A 17,941-nucleotide genomic window follows, 5' to 3' on the forward strand; every position below is an offset into this window, starting at 1 on the left:
ACTGGCAGGCCGGGACATCAGACTGGAAGGCATCAGACTGGCAGGCCGGGACATCAGACTGGAAGGCATCAGACTGGCAGGCCGGGACATCAGACTGGAAGGCATCAGACTGGCAGGCCGGGACATCAGACTGGAAGGCATCAGACTGGCAGGCCGGGACATCAGACTGGAAGGCATCAGACTGGCAGGCCGGGACATCAGACTGGAAGGCATCAGACTGGAAGGCCGGGACATCAGACTGCAAGACATCAGACTGGAAGGCCGGGACATCAGACTGCAAGACATCAGACTGGAAGGCCGGGACATCAGACTGCAAGACATCAGACTGGAAGGCCGGGACATCAGACTGCAAGGCATCAGACTGGAAGGCGTCAGGCTGGAAGGCATCAGGCTGGAAGGCCGGGACATCAGGCTGGAAGTCGTCAGGCTGGAAGGCCGGGACATCAGGCTGGAAGTCGTCAGGCTGGAAGGCCGGGACATCAGGCTGGAAGTCGTCAGGCTGGAAGGCCGGGACATCAGGCTGGAAGTCGTCAGGCTGGAAGGCCGGGACATCAGGCTGGAAGTCGTCAGGCTGGAAGGCCGGGACATCAGGCTGGAAGTCGTCAGGCTGGAAGGCCGGGACATCAGACTGCAAGGCATCAGACTGGAAGGCGTCAGGCTGGAAGGCATCAGGCTGGAAGTCGTCAGGCTGGAAGGCCGGGACATCAGGCTGGAAGTCGTCAGGCTGGAAGGCCGGGACATCAGGCTGGAAGTCGTCAGGCTGGAAGGCCGGGACATCAGGCTGGAAGTCGTCAGGCTGGAAGGCCGGGACATCAGGCTGGAAGTCGTCAGGCTGGAAGGCCGGGACATCAGGCTGGAAGTCGTCAGGCTGGATAGCAGGCAGATGATTGGCAGAATCAGGAGGGTGATCAGGTTCGGCTGGCATGCAGGCAGACTGGAGCAGGTTGGTTGGTGCGGAGGCAGGTTGCGTTACTGGCAGGATCAAATGGGTAGGAAAGAACTTCCGTCTCTTTTTAGATTTAGCTACTGAAGGCCTGTAGGTAGCTGCAGATCTATAGGTAGGGGATGAAGCAGACTGGAGAGAAGGGTTGGAATATGGCAGGGAAGAGGTAACAGTGGCTGGGGGAAGTTCTTGAGGGATAGTGGGCCGTAGTAAAGAGGCCGTTGGATTAAAGGCAGGATATGTGCAGCAGGAAGAAACAGGGTATTGATATTTGGTGGGAAGTAGAGTATATTGGGCTGAAACTGAGGTTGCCATAGGTGATGGAGGAAGAGACTCTTGGGCAGGCAGGTGTTTGGTAGCAGAGAGGGTTAGTTGTGGGCTGGCTGTGGCTGATTGCAAAATACCAGACCATGCTAAAAGTAGTGGTTGTACAAACTGCGGGTTGCAGACTGCCTGTCTAACAAGGGATTGTACGGAATCAACACATTCTATTATCATCTGTTGGGAACAGGCTGTGTAATGCTCAAAAAAGTAAGGGGAATCATCTTCCAGAAGCCATACCAGTGATGCGACTTGATTAATACTGAAGGGGGGAGAAAAATCATCCTGGCCCTCTGGGATGCAGGGCAGGGCCAGCTCTGTGCAGATTTTAATTAACGGCTGAACATCCCCAAACAACATACAGCCCTGATCAACCCAGGAGTGAGCTAAACGAATGGTTTCCAACAGCTGATCACTGGTCCACCCTTTCAGTGTCTGGCGGAGATAGTCACCACTCTCAGACGCCAACAAAGCATAATAACGGATTACCTCTAAATTCATTTCAGTAAGCAACCTGAACCAAGATGGTTCCTCTGTGTAGCCACTTCTGGTCAGGGATGGCCTCGGTATTCTGTCACGTACCAGATAAGACCAGAACTGTGTGGACTGCAACAGAGGAAACCCAAACGTGTATAAGTGAAATATGATTTATTAAAGAAAGTGAATAATATGAATACAACCACACAGTGCAATAAACCAACCAACAAAGACCCCCAAACAACAACAGACAGATATGTACAATAAATGGGAAATGCAAGTACCGTAAACGATAGGCAGGCCAGGGTCATACACAGAGGATCAGCAAATAACAAGGGCAGTCCAGAATCAGAGTCACAAGCCAGGCCAAGGTCATACACGGGGAGATCAGCAAATGGGGTAAGGAACACAGGACAGGGAGAGGATGGATGGATCAGACTTCAGGACAGGAATAATGGTAACAGGTGGGACAGGGTTGGGACCAGGACAGGGAAACAGGATCAGAGCCACGGGTCACAGGTTCAGGGTACAGGGTACAGGGTACAGGAACAGGTTCAGGATCGCAAGCAGCAGGTCAGGGCACAAGGAACAATACCGAGGCAAACATATGACTGCTTGCCAGCTATTTATAGGCCTGTGATTGGCCTCAAGTGACACCTGATTGCAGGAGGTGCTGCCTGCTCCATACTGCCAGGATCCATCCGCTGGTGGACGCCAGTACTGCGGCCCAAAGATGATATAGCATCAGCAGGGAAAAGCTCTCCTGACAGCTCAAAACTGACAGGAGACACCTGCTGGTGGACCTCAGTACTGCACGCCAAGAGACAGATATTATCAGCGGATGGAACATTTCCTGACACCACATAGACCATATGACTGCCCAATAGAACTTTTAGGATTCTTCTCTCGTAAACTGTCATCTTCGGAGAGAAATTATGATGTTGGAAACCGAGAGCTTCTGCCCATCAAAGTGGCACTGGAGGAATGGCGTTATCTACTAGAGGGTGCTGCACATCCTGTTCTGATGTACAATGATGAGAAACTGGGGAAATTAGCGAAGTCTTTGGCCCCTAGGGCACACATAAACTATTTAAACGCAAAAATTGGTGGCCTGAGGAGTACCTATCTGAGGGAGAACAGTCTGGTACAGAAGTCCAAGAAACCCGGATGACATCTATGTCCCCAGGCTGTGGTCATACAAGAGCCTGCATCTTCTGTCAGACCAGACTGAACCCAGGTCATCACTCTCTGGTCTTCCTTCCACGCTTCCTTCCAGGCTGTGGTTGTGGTGCTGGAGGTGTGGCAGAAGGAGGAGGAGGAGGGGCATGGTCCAAATCACACAAGTGTGTTGTTTGTGTGATTTGGCCCTTTAACCCCTTATTCAGTGTTTGGATAATTAGCTCCTCACATATGAGGTGTTGCCCCTCCTCCATTTGCTGCAGTTTGCACGCAGCCAAGATGGCAAAGGCCTCTTGATATGTGGGGGTGGCTTTGAGGGTTTGAGCGCTGACTCCTCCACATTCCCCTTTCTGGCCCTTTTGGGTGGAAGGTGGAGGGTAGGGACTTGGGATTGAGTCAGGCTCCTAGGCCTGCCCACCTCTTGGCGGCCACTTATCCCTGCCTCCTCCTGGCTGCCACATTCCACAGTTACCTCCTGGCTGCCGCATTCCACACCCTCCTCCTGGCTGAGGTCTTCCTGTGTATGAAAAAGGGACATAGTTTTAGTTTTTGGTTCATCAAACACACACATTTTTCAGCTCTTGACTGTTGCAAATTGTTAACAAATAGAACGGGTGCGCGCTGACGCTAATGGGCGAGTGCGGATGCGCGCTAATGATAATGTGAGTGTGTGAACTCGCGCGAATATGCGCGTGCGCACAGGCGTTCTTGGCACCAAAGGGGCTATTTAAAGGGACCTGTCACCTTGCCTCCCTGCTGTCCGGTCTACAGCATTCCTGAGAGACCCCTCTGCTATACTTTACTTGCTACCTGATACCTGTTACCCGGCTTGCCTCGGACTACCCTCTGTGTGCTGCCTGCCACTGACCCTGGCTTGTCTTGACTATTCTTCTGCCTTCTGCCTTTGTACCTATCCAGTCCACCTGTGTATGACCCAGCTTATCTCCGACTACGCCTTGCCTGCCGCCTTGGTGCTGTTCCTGCCTACCAGCATCCAACTCAGCTTGCTTGAAGATCTGCTAGTGTCCTGATCTACAAGACACCTCCCCCTCTGTCCCGGTGTTCCTGCTCTTCGCTGATCCCAGACTGCATCTAGTTCCCCATCTGCTACTCGGAGTCCGGACCAGCCCTTGCATTTGCGACCTGCCAGGCACTTGTGCCCCTTCTGTGCTCCTCAACATCTGTCTGCTTTACCAGGAGTTCTTGAGCCAGAGGAATACGAGAAGCCACTCCCTGCATCCGTGGGCTCAACCATTAGGTACGTGACAGTATTCCTTTTTTACATTCTCATAGGGGAGAGAAGACTCGGGACGTCTGAGGACACCAGGGAGCCCACACCTTCCAAAGAAGGGGAAATACCAACACCAGAAGCAGAGGAGGAGGAGGAAGGAGAGATTGTTGAAAATTGGCACCACAACAGGTGAGTATCTGAGACCAAAGCTTCTGGTAAGCTAATCAATGTATAAACCAGAAAAATACAGCGCTGTTCCTATGTAAGATTAATGTGAAATAATAAAACAATTGTGACAAGAAATTGTGAAAAGATACTATAAATGCAGCAGCAGCTTTAAACGTGAGATACCCACAATTCAAATAATTTTTTCCAGATAAGCTGCGCTATACTGATCCAATAAATGCTATGTGAAACAAATAAATAAATAAAAGATGAAACAAAAATTTGACAGAATGCAAACAGAAAAATGCATATACTAGTGTTCAAATATTAGTCCATCTTCCCATCAACAAAAGATTCTGCTTGTAATCTCCAACGTGTTTAAACACACCACACCGATATAGGAAAAGTGTCATCAGAGTTTGCAGAAAAAAAGGCTTCCACCACCAACACTGCTGCCGCTTACCAGCTAAACTGATCCCATCTCAGAGACCAGATATCGCCAATATTAAAACACTTCCTCTGAGCCTGGACTGCATGGAGGATGTATCCCTTTTAAGCGCTTGGTTCAAGTAGTTAGAAGAATCCTACGGCCACACCGCTCATTGCCCAGCACATATAATAACGAGAGGAATCGCCATAGTGTAATACAGTCATGAAATTGAATAAATTAAAAAAGATTGCACTTACATCAAGTAGGAGAAAACTTTGCTTTCTAAAATCAAACAGGTTTGCTGGCCGGCTTAGTAACGCTGCCCGTCGCTTCCGGGTTCAGCGTAGATCGCGGTGACGTCAGTATGCCGCTCCTCCCTACGCCGTTTCGTTAAAAGTAACGTCTTCCAGGGGCACTCTGTATGTATGCCTGCATATTTATAATACATAGTGTTTTTTTTGTTTATTTTTAGCTGATGTGGATGTTGTGGAAGAAGAATCACATTTTACCAGTGAAAGTGCCCAGATCCTCATTGGGGAGATAATGGGGTGCAATCGCGATTTAGATAATATCAAGAAAAACATCAATGATGAAGAACATCATTGATGTTTTAGGGAGAATCTGAAACACCCAAAACTAGCTAGCATCCATTTTCATTTTTCATTTTCATTTTTCCAAAACACTTTTATATTTTTAGAAAAGCCACATTTGGAAGATGCACACAGTGTGTCAACATCTTCCATCATGGGGGATCAATGTACGCGTTTTCATTTTGTGGGTGCAACCCCTTCCTTGCTACTAAAGTGGCTGAGATGAAGGGGTTGCACCCCCAAAACACGTACATTGATAACCCATGATGGGGCACATGTTGACATTAGGCATGGAATCGGGAGGAAAATGGGCAGTTTTTGATTCCCAATTTGTGTGCATCTTCCAAATTTGACTTTTACAGGGGTGACACCCCATGTGATGAAGGCAATATAAACACAGTTTATACATACTCATGTCTGATATTGTCTTCACTTTTCAAAGAACTTTGTAAGTTCCTGTGTTCTGAATGTTATGCTTTGATACATGCCTGTTTACACAAAAACACCAATTAGATAAATGTTACCAAAAATAATGTTTTATATACACCAAATATGTTGGTTTGTTGTAAAACCCTTTTCTAAACGCACATGTGAATGTGCTTTGAGTAAAAAGTTAAATTATCAACAATGTGTGGCTTCCTTTTTCAATGCGCAAAAGCAGTATTTGTAGTAAAGTTGTTGTTTTCTGTGCCAATGGGTGTTATTTACTAAAGGCAAATCCACTTTGCACTCCAAGTGCAGTTTCAGGTGCACACTTGTAGTGCATAGTGGATTTGCCTTTAGTAAATAACACCCACAGTGCTTTTTAAATTTCCCCAATCACACCATTTTCATGACCCCACATATTTCTGCCATGGTGCTGAAAATGAGCAATATTTTTGTCAGTAATGCACTACATACATTAACAACAAAAACAGGGTGTGTTGTGTAGGAGACCCACAACATAATAAGATTATCTGAAGAAGAGACTGTCCCCTCATCTCGCACAGAAATTGGGTTTCCATTGTTGTAGAAAAAGGCCCAAAAAAACACAAAAAAAACCTAGGAGACACCTAAAACAAAACCAAGCAGTAAATGAAAACAAAGATTATTGGAGTTTGAAAGAAAAATGAATAAAAAAAAATGTCTCTCAGACATTGTCTGGCATATCAATGGCCCCCCTAACCACAAAGTACTACACATATCTTGTTCCGACCTCATGGGCGCTTTGGGGGGCAAGCCAGGACGGCCAGCTTCAAGGGCTATCAGGTTGGTATTTTCAGGTAAGTCTGCATCAGGCTCAACTGAGGCCACATAGTTTGCTGAGTGTTTCTTCAAAAAAATGTACAGAATGCAGCATGAAAGCACAATATGACTGAGTTTATATTCCGCCATGTGGATTGGAGTCAAAAATAGGCGGAACCGGCTGGCCATTATCCCAAAAGTGTTCTCTACTACTCTTCTGGCTCTGGCCATCCGGAAATTAAAGATCATCTGGTCCGGGGTTAGGGTCCTTATCGGGAAAAGCCGCATCAGATGGTTTGCCAGAGCAAACGCCTCATCCGCAATGGAAACGAAGGGGAGTACTTCCACATTCTGCTCTGGAGGTGGCAAGCCCAGACTGCCACTCTGGAGACGCCAGCAGAACTCCGTCTGCGTGAACATTCCACCATCCAACATCCGCCCATTTTTCCCCACATCCACATACAGGAAGTCATATGTCGCTGACACCACCGCCAACATCACAATACTATTATACCCCTTGTAATTATAATAGTAGGACCCCGAGTTGGGGGGGTGGGACGATGCGGACGTGTTTCCCATCAATTGCACCTCCACAATTGGGAAAGTCCCAAAGGCTGGCAAAGTGGGAGGCCACAGTCTACCATTCCTGTGGCGTTAAAGTAAACTGTGGAGTCAAACAAGAAAAAAAATTAGTCATTTTGCACATCAACATTGCAAGCAGATTAGACACAAACATTTTTTCCCAAGATCAGTATAACATTTTTGGAAATGAGTATTTAAAGCCAAAAGTTATAAGGTCCCCTTATAAGATTCCTCACCCCCCCCCCCCCCCCATTCGATGGCTCATTGCAAAAAAATTGCGGGGGGGTGTTTGGACAGGTAAACCTCTCCACTTCATTGAGATCTGAATGCATAAATAATGTGTGATACTTTGGCCAGACCCTCCTTACTTACACTATTGGCAGCCCACTGGACAGGTAAGAAGTGTAATAATACAAAAAAAATTTACAAATGGAAGCACATTTTTACATTCTGCTATTACCTATCAAGATAAAAATAGGATAATTTTTTTTTTAAATAGTAGCATTTGAAAGTATTGAGGCAGGCCCTTGCACTACATGTTTTGGTGAATTCATCCATGAATCTGACCACAAAAAAGGTAGGTATAGTGTGTATTGGGTTTGGCAAAGTCAGCAGATAGAGGATTGCTACCAGCTGACCTAGCAGTTGGGGGGAGGGGGGTTCCTAATGAGTTTGGACCACCAAAAAAAAAAAAAAACCTCTGGCACTCTGCATGAATTTAAGCACACACATAACATTTGTACACATTTTAGGGGGTGTTTAGGGGAAAGCAATACTATGGAGCTGACAAAATACATTGCTGACTAGGCTATAGGTTTATGGGCCCAGAAGAGCATGCTGGGGAAGTTAGTGAAGGCAAATATGCATGAAGGACAAAAAAGGAACTTTAAAAGCTTCCAGCATGCATGAGGACAAAGGGGCACAGCATATCAATTACAGCATATTGCAATCATGGTAATTAGGGAATGAGGAAAGAAATACAATACATTAGCAAACATACATAGAATGTGATGTTAAAGGAGAAAACTTACCTTCATAAAGTCCTTCTGCAGGACCTGTATGATGGCAGAACAGGTCTCTGGAATAATGATTCCCAGAGCCTGGGGGAGATGCCTGTCGAGAACTTCAGGTCCTGAAGACTTCTCCCTGTCGCCAAGTACCGCAACGTGGCGATGAGCCTCTGCTCCGGAGTGATGGCTTTCCGCATGCAGGTATCCTGCCTGCTGATATAAAGGGACAGCAAAGCCAGCAGACGGTGAAAAATGGGGTCCGTCATCCAGAGATAATTCCTGAAATCATCAGGATTATTCTCCCGGATCTCACAAAGCAAGGGCATGTGCGAGAATTGGTCACGCTGAAGCAACCAATTCTTGCTCCATGAACTCCTCCTTGCCCTGTTCATGGACTGGGCTTGTGTCAAAGCTAAAAGTCCAACACCAAGCCCCTGCACAGCACGAACTGTACGACGAGTACGTACACGAAACATGGCTTCAAAACGGTTGGCTGGTCAGAACGGACAACAGAAAGCACCGATAAACAGCAAGGCCTGAAAGAACGAACTGAAAACCAGAAACGAGCGGACAATAAGCACTGAAAATCAAAGCGTACTATACCAATATATAGTCCGCAATGACCAACAAATGTGAACTGACTACACGCACTGATAAGCAGATACGCACCGACAAGCACAAACCGAAGAGCAGTAACGATCTGAAGCACAAATCTGAAAAGCGTGAATCATCTCTAACCAAACTTCTACTAACACGCGATAAACACAAAATCAGCAGAAGGAGCCCTAAGGGTGCCGAACGTGGTGCTGAACTTCCCTTTTCTAGTCCCGTCATATGCGGTTTACGTCACTGCGTTCTTGTCGACCGGAAATTCCGACAACTTTGTCCGACCGTGTGTATGCAACACCAGTTCCGGACTAAATCCATCAGAAATAATCCGACGGATTTTGTTGTCGGAATGTCCGACCGTGTGTACAAGGGCTTATAGTTCTGTCCTGCCACAGAAGGTTGTTTATACTGTTTGAGCAATATAAATCTTTCTTTGATCAAAAATATTAAAGCAATAAAAATTGCTGCTAAAGTATAAAGTGTAAGCATAAACTATCCAAAATCATTAAGGATATCATTCATAACTTCTCTTTTACAGCACTTCTTCATACTGTTATGCCCTGTATATACGGTTGGATTTTCGACGGAAAATGTTCGATGGGAGCTTTTTGTTGGAAATTACCACCTTGTGTAGGCTCCATCGGACATTTTCCATTGGAATTTCCGTCACATATAATTTGAGATTTGCGTCTCAAATTTTCCGACAACAAAATCCGTTGTCAGAAATTCCGATCGTGTGTACACATTTCCGACGTACAAAGTTCCACGCATGCTCGGAATCAAGCAGAAGAGCCGCACTGGCTATTGAACTTCATTTTTCTCGGCTCGTCATACATGTACGTCACCGCGTTATTGACGTTCACAATTTCCGACCAACTTTGTGTGACCGTGTGTATGCAAGACAAGTTTGAGCCAACATCCGTTGGAAAAAATTCATGGATTTTGTCGTCGGAATGTCCGATCAATGTCTGATCGTGTGTACGGGATAAACAGAGTCAACTAAAAGTGTCAATGTTCAAGAAGCATAATGTATTGCATCTGTAGACAGTCGGATTGTGGATGGATCCACTCCCTATTTCTGAGGAACATTAGCATCATAATCTGGGTGTGCAATGATGTGCACTATCATGAGTTTGAAAAGAATGAGTTTTGCTATCCGTGTGGATATTTTAAGGGTCGCTGTCTAGACGAGGGCAAAACTCACCTGACTGAATATCTTGTGGTGTTTAGTGACTCTTACAGAGTAGTCTGTAGACAGCAGCAGTTTATGTCTCTCCATCAAAAGAGTTTTCTGTGTCCTATAGGTATGTAATATTTAGGTGCAGTCTGTAAAGTTCAAATAAAGCACAATCACAGGACAAGGTGGTCTGTTATTAGGTTTCACAGTTACCAGATTCTGCATCCTTTTGAATTTGCATGAGGCCTAGTGCTTGTAGGAGAGTAATTACACTTTATAACAACCTTCTATACAGTAAGATTCAGGTAGTCCTATAACCCTAAAGTTGTTGAAGAGAGACTGTTTCTGCAAGTTGTCCAATTTTACCATATGTGCTTGCAAACGATCATTTATGCCATGGTGTAAGGGCCTGGACTTGAACCTGGGACCTCTGCTGTGTCTGGCAATGAATCATCCTGCTGAGCCACCTGGAAAGCTTGACAGTTCTATGGACAAGTTCTATGGACAAGTCCTATGGACAAGTCCTTGAATGATCATGCCTTGAACCTTGGACTCTTTGCTTGTACTTCCTGATTTAAGCCATGTCTCTGCACTTCCTGTTTGCCAGATTTGTGTGCTCTCTCCAGCCAATATCTCACTTTTGTCTCTCCTGCTGTTTTATCTCACTACCATTTGTTACCGACCTTTGGCTTGTTCCTCAACTATGCTTCTGCTTAATCCCAACCTGCAACCATTTGTTACTGACCTTGGCATGTTCCTCGACTACACTTCTGCTTGATCCCTACCTGCTATATTTGCTACTGAACCCCGGATTGCTCACCTCCTAGGGGTCGATCCTGAGAACCACAGCGTAACATGCAGCAAAACCCATCTCCACCATTAGAAGCTCTGGTGAATACAGTTTAGTATTTGACCCTGCACCTCATGTGAACCCGTGTCATCAGCCAGGGTGACATACTTGTATACATGTCCCGCTTGTCGGTGGACGCTGCTCTGCTCCTATAGCTACTGTGCTCTGAGCCTGACTCCAGACCGCACACATGGTTACCATTGCTTCTATTAAGTCTCCAGTATTACTAATACCATGCTCCAAGGATATAATTTATATGTTATTTGTTCCTTTTAATGTCGTTTTTAATGGGGTTGCAGTATATGCTGCTGTTTTGCTGTTTACGTTATGTTGTGGGACATATCCACTTTAAGGTAAGAGGCTAATCCAAATGCTATTTTTTTATAGTTAATGTGTGGCCCTGATGAGAGGCATTCACCATCTGTGCTTTGCTCCCACTAAGCTGTGTTTGTGGTCTCTCTGGCAAGTGCTGGTTTGTTTTGCAGACATTGATTTTGTGACAAACTTATCCACAGTGGAGCCCAGCATCTGCAGTGTTGATTTAGCTGGGGGCTGGGGGGGAGGCTATGATGCAGGGAGATAATCTGCCGCTAGCTCACCAGGCGCCGTAACCAGAAGTAGCTTCTTCTCATTTTTAAAATTCAAAGCAATGTTCTACTGTATATACTGTATATATTTTTACCATCCCTCTCCCTCTTATATATATATATATATATATATATATATATATATACACACATTACTGTGCAAAAGGTTTTGGCAGATGTAAAAAAAATGCTGTGAATGAGGAATGCTTTCAGAAATCAAAGTGTTAATAGTTTATTTTTATCAATTAACAAAATGGAAAGTAAATAAACAGAAGAGAAATCCAAATCAAGTCAATATTTGGTGTGACCACCCTTTGCCTTCAAAACAGCATTGTCACAAATCAGCTGCGGAGCTGATCTGTGTCTCACCTTTACTGCAGTGGGTCGGCTGGCATCTGTTATCCACTGTCTGGTGTTCAGCTCTGTGCACTCTCCAGCTATGGGTGTCGATGCCCTTCACCTGTTGCCTAATATATGATTCCTTCCTGCTACTTCCTGTCCAGCCCCTCATGTGCTTCTCTATTTAAATCCCTTTCAAACCAGCTACTGGTTCCTTGAGCGTTTGTTTCTGAAGCTCCCCTGTGTAACCTGTTTTACCTGACTTCTCGTGATCTGATCTTCTGTTTACCGACCCGGCTTGTTCTGATTACGTTGTCTGCAGCCCGCCCTGACCTTGGCTCACTACCTGGCTTTCCTTGCTTCATCCATCCATCCTTGTCTATAGTGTCTTCTGGTACTTCCCTAGTGAGCAGGGTGAACCCGGGGGTCGTGACCTGGGGTCAGCACGCAGCTAAGTCTAAACCTTTGTGAGAGGGTCACTGGCGGAACACCGGCTGACTCTTAGATTCCACGCCCTGAGGGATCCCGTGTCACCTGCTCGCTTGTGGGTTCGCTGTAAGTAGTACCGTGACAAGCATCAATTCTTCTAGGTAAACTTGCACACAGTTTTTGAAGGAACTCGGCAGGTAGATTGTTTCAAACATCTTGGAGAACTAACCACAGATCTTCTGTGGATGTAGGCTGCCTCAGATCCTTCTGTCTCTTTGTGTAATCCCAGACAGTCTCAATGTCATTGAGATCAGGGCTTTGTGGGGGCCAAAACATTACTTACAGGACTTTTTCTGTATGCTGAAAATTGTTCTAAAGTAGAAGTTTAGTCAAAATCAATAATTCTAAGCCACATTCTAAGCCTAATCTATCTAGACCTGTAAAGAAAAAAATCGCTATACTAACCTGTTCTGCAGCCGCTCTGGTCCAGTCCCAGGCTGAGCTGTCAGTGGCGACTTCAGTGTTTAGGCGTGTGCAGGAGAGACAGCTGACAACAGAAGCCCCACAGTAAGTCTATGGGTGACGTAACTTCCCAGGTATTTCACAGCCGTTGTTGCTTCTTTCCTGCACACAGCAGCTGCCTCTGGAGACCGGACCAGATTGGCTGCAGAACAGGTAAGTATAGTCATTTTTTTCCTTACAAAGCTAGATTGATTAGGTATATAATGTAGCTGAGAGTAGGTTTAGCCTTAGTTAGGCTTTGATTAAATTTCCACATTCATGATTTTGGTTGTATGTTTTTCACTCATTGTCCTGCTGCAGAATACATTTAGGGTCAATAACGCACCTCCCTGATGGTATGGCATGATGAATGCATTTGATTCTGAGAAAAAAGGAGCTGCCTGATTTTAGATACACCATCTCTGATTGGGACCAAAGCTCTACTGGTAGAGGGGAAGACTCTGGCCTAATAACTTGTGTATGCAGATTTTAGCTTGAGCTATTGAACATTTTACATCAGAAGAGGTAAGGATAGTCTAGAAAACATGATAAACATGACAAAGATGTCATGACAATGTCAAGACAATAGCTCTACTAGCTATTCACAATAGCTCTACTAGCTGGCTGCATATAAAAATATATGATGAAAAAACATGCAACATGTCATATTTAGATGAGTAAAAAATATACTTGTATCTTATAGACCTGACCATAATAAATACATAAAATATGAACAAGCATTTGACAAAATAATTATGGCATCTGGAAAAAAAAAACTGACTAGAACTTGGGAAAAAAAAAACAGAGAAAAAAAGAAAATGCCAACTGAGATGAATAAGTCCAGGGCATGTAAGCCTGAGCACAGAACAAAATTGCGGCTGATATTTGTCCTAACGGGAGGTGACTAGAATAGACAATATCTTTTAGAAGAGAAGCCAGGAAACAAACAAAACAAACATTATGAGCACAGATGAGAAGAGACAGAGAATCAAAACATCTGCTCCAATAGCCTAGACCAAAGTAAAGGCATGGAAAAACAATAGCCCATGGTATAAACCAGGACAGGACCTGCCCAGATTGGATACCGGAAGCTTTTGTCATTACGGGCAGCATTCCTTATTATTAGAAAGCAACATAATTTTTTCTTATGATAAAGAGTACAATGGAAAGAGTGCAAAATAGGAGTGTGAAAACTGACTGATGGTGATAACCTTTAGCACAGGCCTAAATATTGAGATGGAATATTGAGAGTGATATGAAGTTAGCCATGAAATGTGTGTCGGGATGAACAATTTCATAAGCATGGTCCTTCCTTTAACACAAAAGGATGTTTGCAATGTGGGAGGGAGAAAATGATAAGGTAGCTAAATTTATAAGAAGAAAAAAACTAAAACTTAAAAATCCTCAGACTCTTGGGTATCCTTGTTTTCTAGTTTCACTTTTTTTGCATATTGTTATTTTTTGACATTTCATAAATAAAAGGAAAAAAAATATACAATGGTGTTAATTTACTAAAGGCAAATCTACTTCACACTACAAGTGTACTTGGAAGTGCATTCGCTGTAAATCTGAGGGGGACATGCAAGGAAAATTTAAAAAAATGCATTTTTGCTTGTACATGATTGGATGATAAAATCAGCAGAGCTTCCCCTCATTTCAAATCTTCCCCTCAGATTTACAGCGACTGCACTTTCACTTGTAGTGCAGAATGGATTTGCCTTAAATCAACCCCTATGTCATATTGAACTGCATAAGATTATTATTTTTCTGTAGTATGCTGATATCTAGTGGCAGATTCGGGCCACTACAACTTGTTTATTATTGTGATTTGGTTTCTTCCTCCATCTTCTCATCCTGTTTGGTGCTAGTTGGAGTATTCAAAGCTAGACCCTCCCCAATTTTTCATGTTCCCTTAGTCAGTGGTGTTCACAGAGACAGGGAATAGTAAAATGGTTCTAAAGGCAGCAGCCCCTCTAATACTTACCTGAGCTCATCGCAATCCAGCGATGCTGTATGAGAACCTCGGCTGCCCAGGATTCTCCTGATTGGCTGAAACACAGCAGCGGGCACCATTGGCTTCCACTGCTGTTAATCAAAGTCAGCGAGCCAGTGAGGAGATAGAGGGGTGGGGCTTAGCCACGGCTCTGTGTCTGAATGGACACACAGAGCAACAGCTCGGCTTGGGTCCCCCCATAGCAAGCTGCTTGCTGTGGGGCAGAAGGGAGGGGGTAGGAGCGCTGGCAAGGGACCTGAGAATTAAGAATTTCCAAAACCACTGCACAGAGCAGGTAAGTATAATGGGTTTGTTATTTTTAAACTAAAAAAAAAGAAAGACTTTAATATCACTTTAAAGTCATTGTCTTCTTACACTTCAAAAGACTGGAAAAACATCCTCTGTACTGCAATTGACTGAAGTAAAATTGTGTTGGATTAAACTTCTGTGACTTATTGAAGAATTAAGCTGCCTGTGGATGGTGCCAAGTCAGCAGGTAACCATACTGTCTAGACAGACTTGGTCTAAAGAGACACAGCAATGCATAAATCGACATTAAAACAGAACAGATCGAATTGCATTTTTTTGGATTTTGTGGCAAAATCAATAGACCAAAGATAATATGCATACACTCTACTAGTATTCATTTTATTTTACATTTTTTAGAATAGTTTCCCCTTTTCTGCATATGTTACTAGAGGAGAATCATAAACTGGCTTTTGGTGTAGAGTCAGTAGGCTTGAGCTGGAGTTCTTTTCGGTTTAGCATACACATCCAATTGCCACCAAACTGCACACTTTGATGGCCAGTGAGTCTTTCAATTGTCTGCTAATTCATAGAGGGGGTGGAATGTAACCCTGCAAGAAATAGAGTGGTCCTAAAAACTTTGAAACAGTATTCTAACTTATTTTTGTTCAGTTTTATGTTGGGGGTCCATTACAGTAGGTGTTTTCTTCACCATGTAGGAACAGAGATTTGTCAGCTAGTAACCTTTTCAAGAGAACAGGAGTGGTGCCACAGCAACAGGTGAGTAACTTTAGGCCTCATGCACACTGGGTGTTTGCTTGGCTCCTCTAAGGGCCTTTTCTCCTGGCAGGAGAAAATTAGCTTAAAAAGTGCGCCTAAAGCCATATTTTGCATGTGTATTTAGGTGCATTTAGGTTTGTTTAGGCACATCAAAAGTTTGGGCATTCATTCTATTGGCCAGAATATTAATTTACTCTGCCCATTGCAATTAATAAACGCTCAGGCAGTAAATGTCCCAAGTGTTTAGGTGCGTTTACATGCCTTTAGGTGTGTAAAGCATTTTTTCTGCACAAATGCTCCTCTCCTGAATGTGCAAGGGATTTTTTTGTTTGTTCCCTAAATGCTCCTATTCCAATAGACCTGTTATTGCCTATGTGTGCATGGCCATATAAGATAACATACAGGGGCAATTGGAGGCTAAAAAAATCTAAAAAAAATCTGCAATTTTTATGCCCAATGTGAAAGAGGCCTCTTTTTTGCTCTCTCTAGAACTTTTAGAGTGAGGTCAACAATAGCAATCCGCAGACAGAATTTCTCTTTAATGGCATTGTGCTTTATACGGTTTTGAAACTAAAATCAACCAATCTCAAGTCCAAAGTTCAAGTTGTTTGGCAATTGAATATTTTTTTAATTTTTGTTTTAGAAAACCTATACTCTTTAACATCATAAAGTAGTCCTTGAACACCAGTTCAGTGACTTTGCCCAAGCTGAGGTCATCCGTCTGCTGGAGACAGGGGAAGTATTTCCTCTCCTTAGTTCATTTGACAAACTCAAAGATTGAATCTTTGTACCAAGTCATTATGTGAGAAACTGCAGCAAGGGTAGATTTTATGTAGCAATTTATAAAGACAGCAAAGAAGTGAGCAGGCAGGTTGCCTACTGTGTGTATTTAGTTAGCACCAGCTGCCCTGGTTAGGAGGGAAGGGGTTAATGCTTGTGCCACCTTTTCTTGTGTGTTTTTCTCTTGGGTCCAGGAGGGTAAAAAAACTGAGAACAAGCAGGAAAACCCCTAGAACAAGCGAAGGGACTTAGCATGGCTCGGGATACATGGTACAGGCATACCCCACTTTTAAGTACACAATGTGGTTTATTAACTATAGCTGGAAAGTGCAAAATCAGGCTCACTTCTGCACAGAAACCAATGAGCTTCCAGATTTTATTACCAGGCTTAATTGACCTAGCAGGGATTAGAAGCTCATTGGTTTCTATGCAGAAGTGAGCCTGATTTTGCACTTTCCAGCTTTAGTAAATAAACCCCATTCTGTACTTAAAAGTGGGGTATGCCTGTAACGCAGAGTTATGTCTTGCTTGCTAGTCAGATTGAAATGCTGATTCATCGGAATACTCCTTTGCTCAAGTTATCTCCAGCTTGGACACTTCCCAACGATACTATACCTGTGCAGGTAACATGGGACAGCCACAGTTAGGTTTACTTAGGAAAAGGACATTATCACATATTGTATATGTTTTGCCAAAAGTTCAGTGAAGTTATTTATAGGGCTCAAAGCCTGGTCTGAAGTTACTCAAGGGTACATGTGGGGTCCTGGCATCTCTCTAAGGAACCTGGGTCTGAGATAGCACATTGGGGTCTGTGAAACATCACTACAACCAAAGGTTAACTTTCAAGGAAGTTGCTATTGGTAACAGCAAGGAAGTACAGCAACCAGTCATTGGCATGTACCTGAAAAGGTGGCAGGTCCTGTGTGGTGGTAGTGAGAGGGTTCTGTGTTCAACTCTGTCCCTAGCTGTTCGTCTCTGTTGGTCACCAGAAGCGAATTAGCATCATGGAGATCTAATACCTGGTCACTTAGTACAGAATGAGAAGGTTTAGGTGGGGTATGCATAAGGTCTGCTCTGTGTGCTCGGCAGGACCCCATTCTGTTAATGGGAGTGATGTAACAGAGGTATGCAGACTGGGGGATTGGGCAAAGTTTCTGCTTGTCCCTCCTAATGCAACACATACATCTGTTCAAGTGTGTAGGATAAGGGACAACATCTTCTGGAGGAACTTTGCATACAACACTACACACAAGTGGATCGAAGTTCGGGGACTGGCTTAAGCCCCTTTTTGGATGAAATACGGACATACATGCATTCCTATGGGATAGTGGGTGTCAGCGGATGAACATTCGCTATGGTCCGATTCTGCAGACGGAGGAAAATCTTATTTTTCTATCCGTCTGCAGAGCGGATCAGATGAACACGAACAGGCGGTCCGTGTTCATCCGATTCCCCATAGAGGAGAGCGGAGATCTGACAGGGTAGTCCCTGCACAGTG

At 44.3% G+C, this 17,941-nt stretch overlaps 1 protein-coding gene across 1 annotated transcript in view; it reads right to left on the reverse strand.

The window, feature by feature from the left end:
- Positions 1 to 17,941, reverse strand: part of CNGB3 (cyclic nucleotide gated channel subunit beta 3) — a 534,104-nt gene that overhangs the window by 410,195 nt on the left and 105,968 nt on the right. The gene's annotated exons all lie outside the window — the stretch shown is intronic.

Source organism: Lithobates pipiens, unplaced genomic scaffold (assembly GCF_037356315.1).
Source record: "Lithobates pipiens isolate NorthernLeopardFrog02 unplaced genomic scaffold, aLitPip1_a1.2 Scaffold_19, whole genome shotgun sequence".
NCBI classification, from domain to species: Eukaryota; Metazoa; Chordata; class Amphibia; order Anura; family Ranidae; genus Lithobates; species Lithobates pipiens.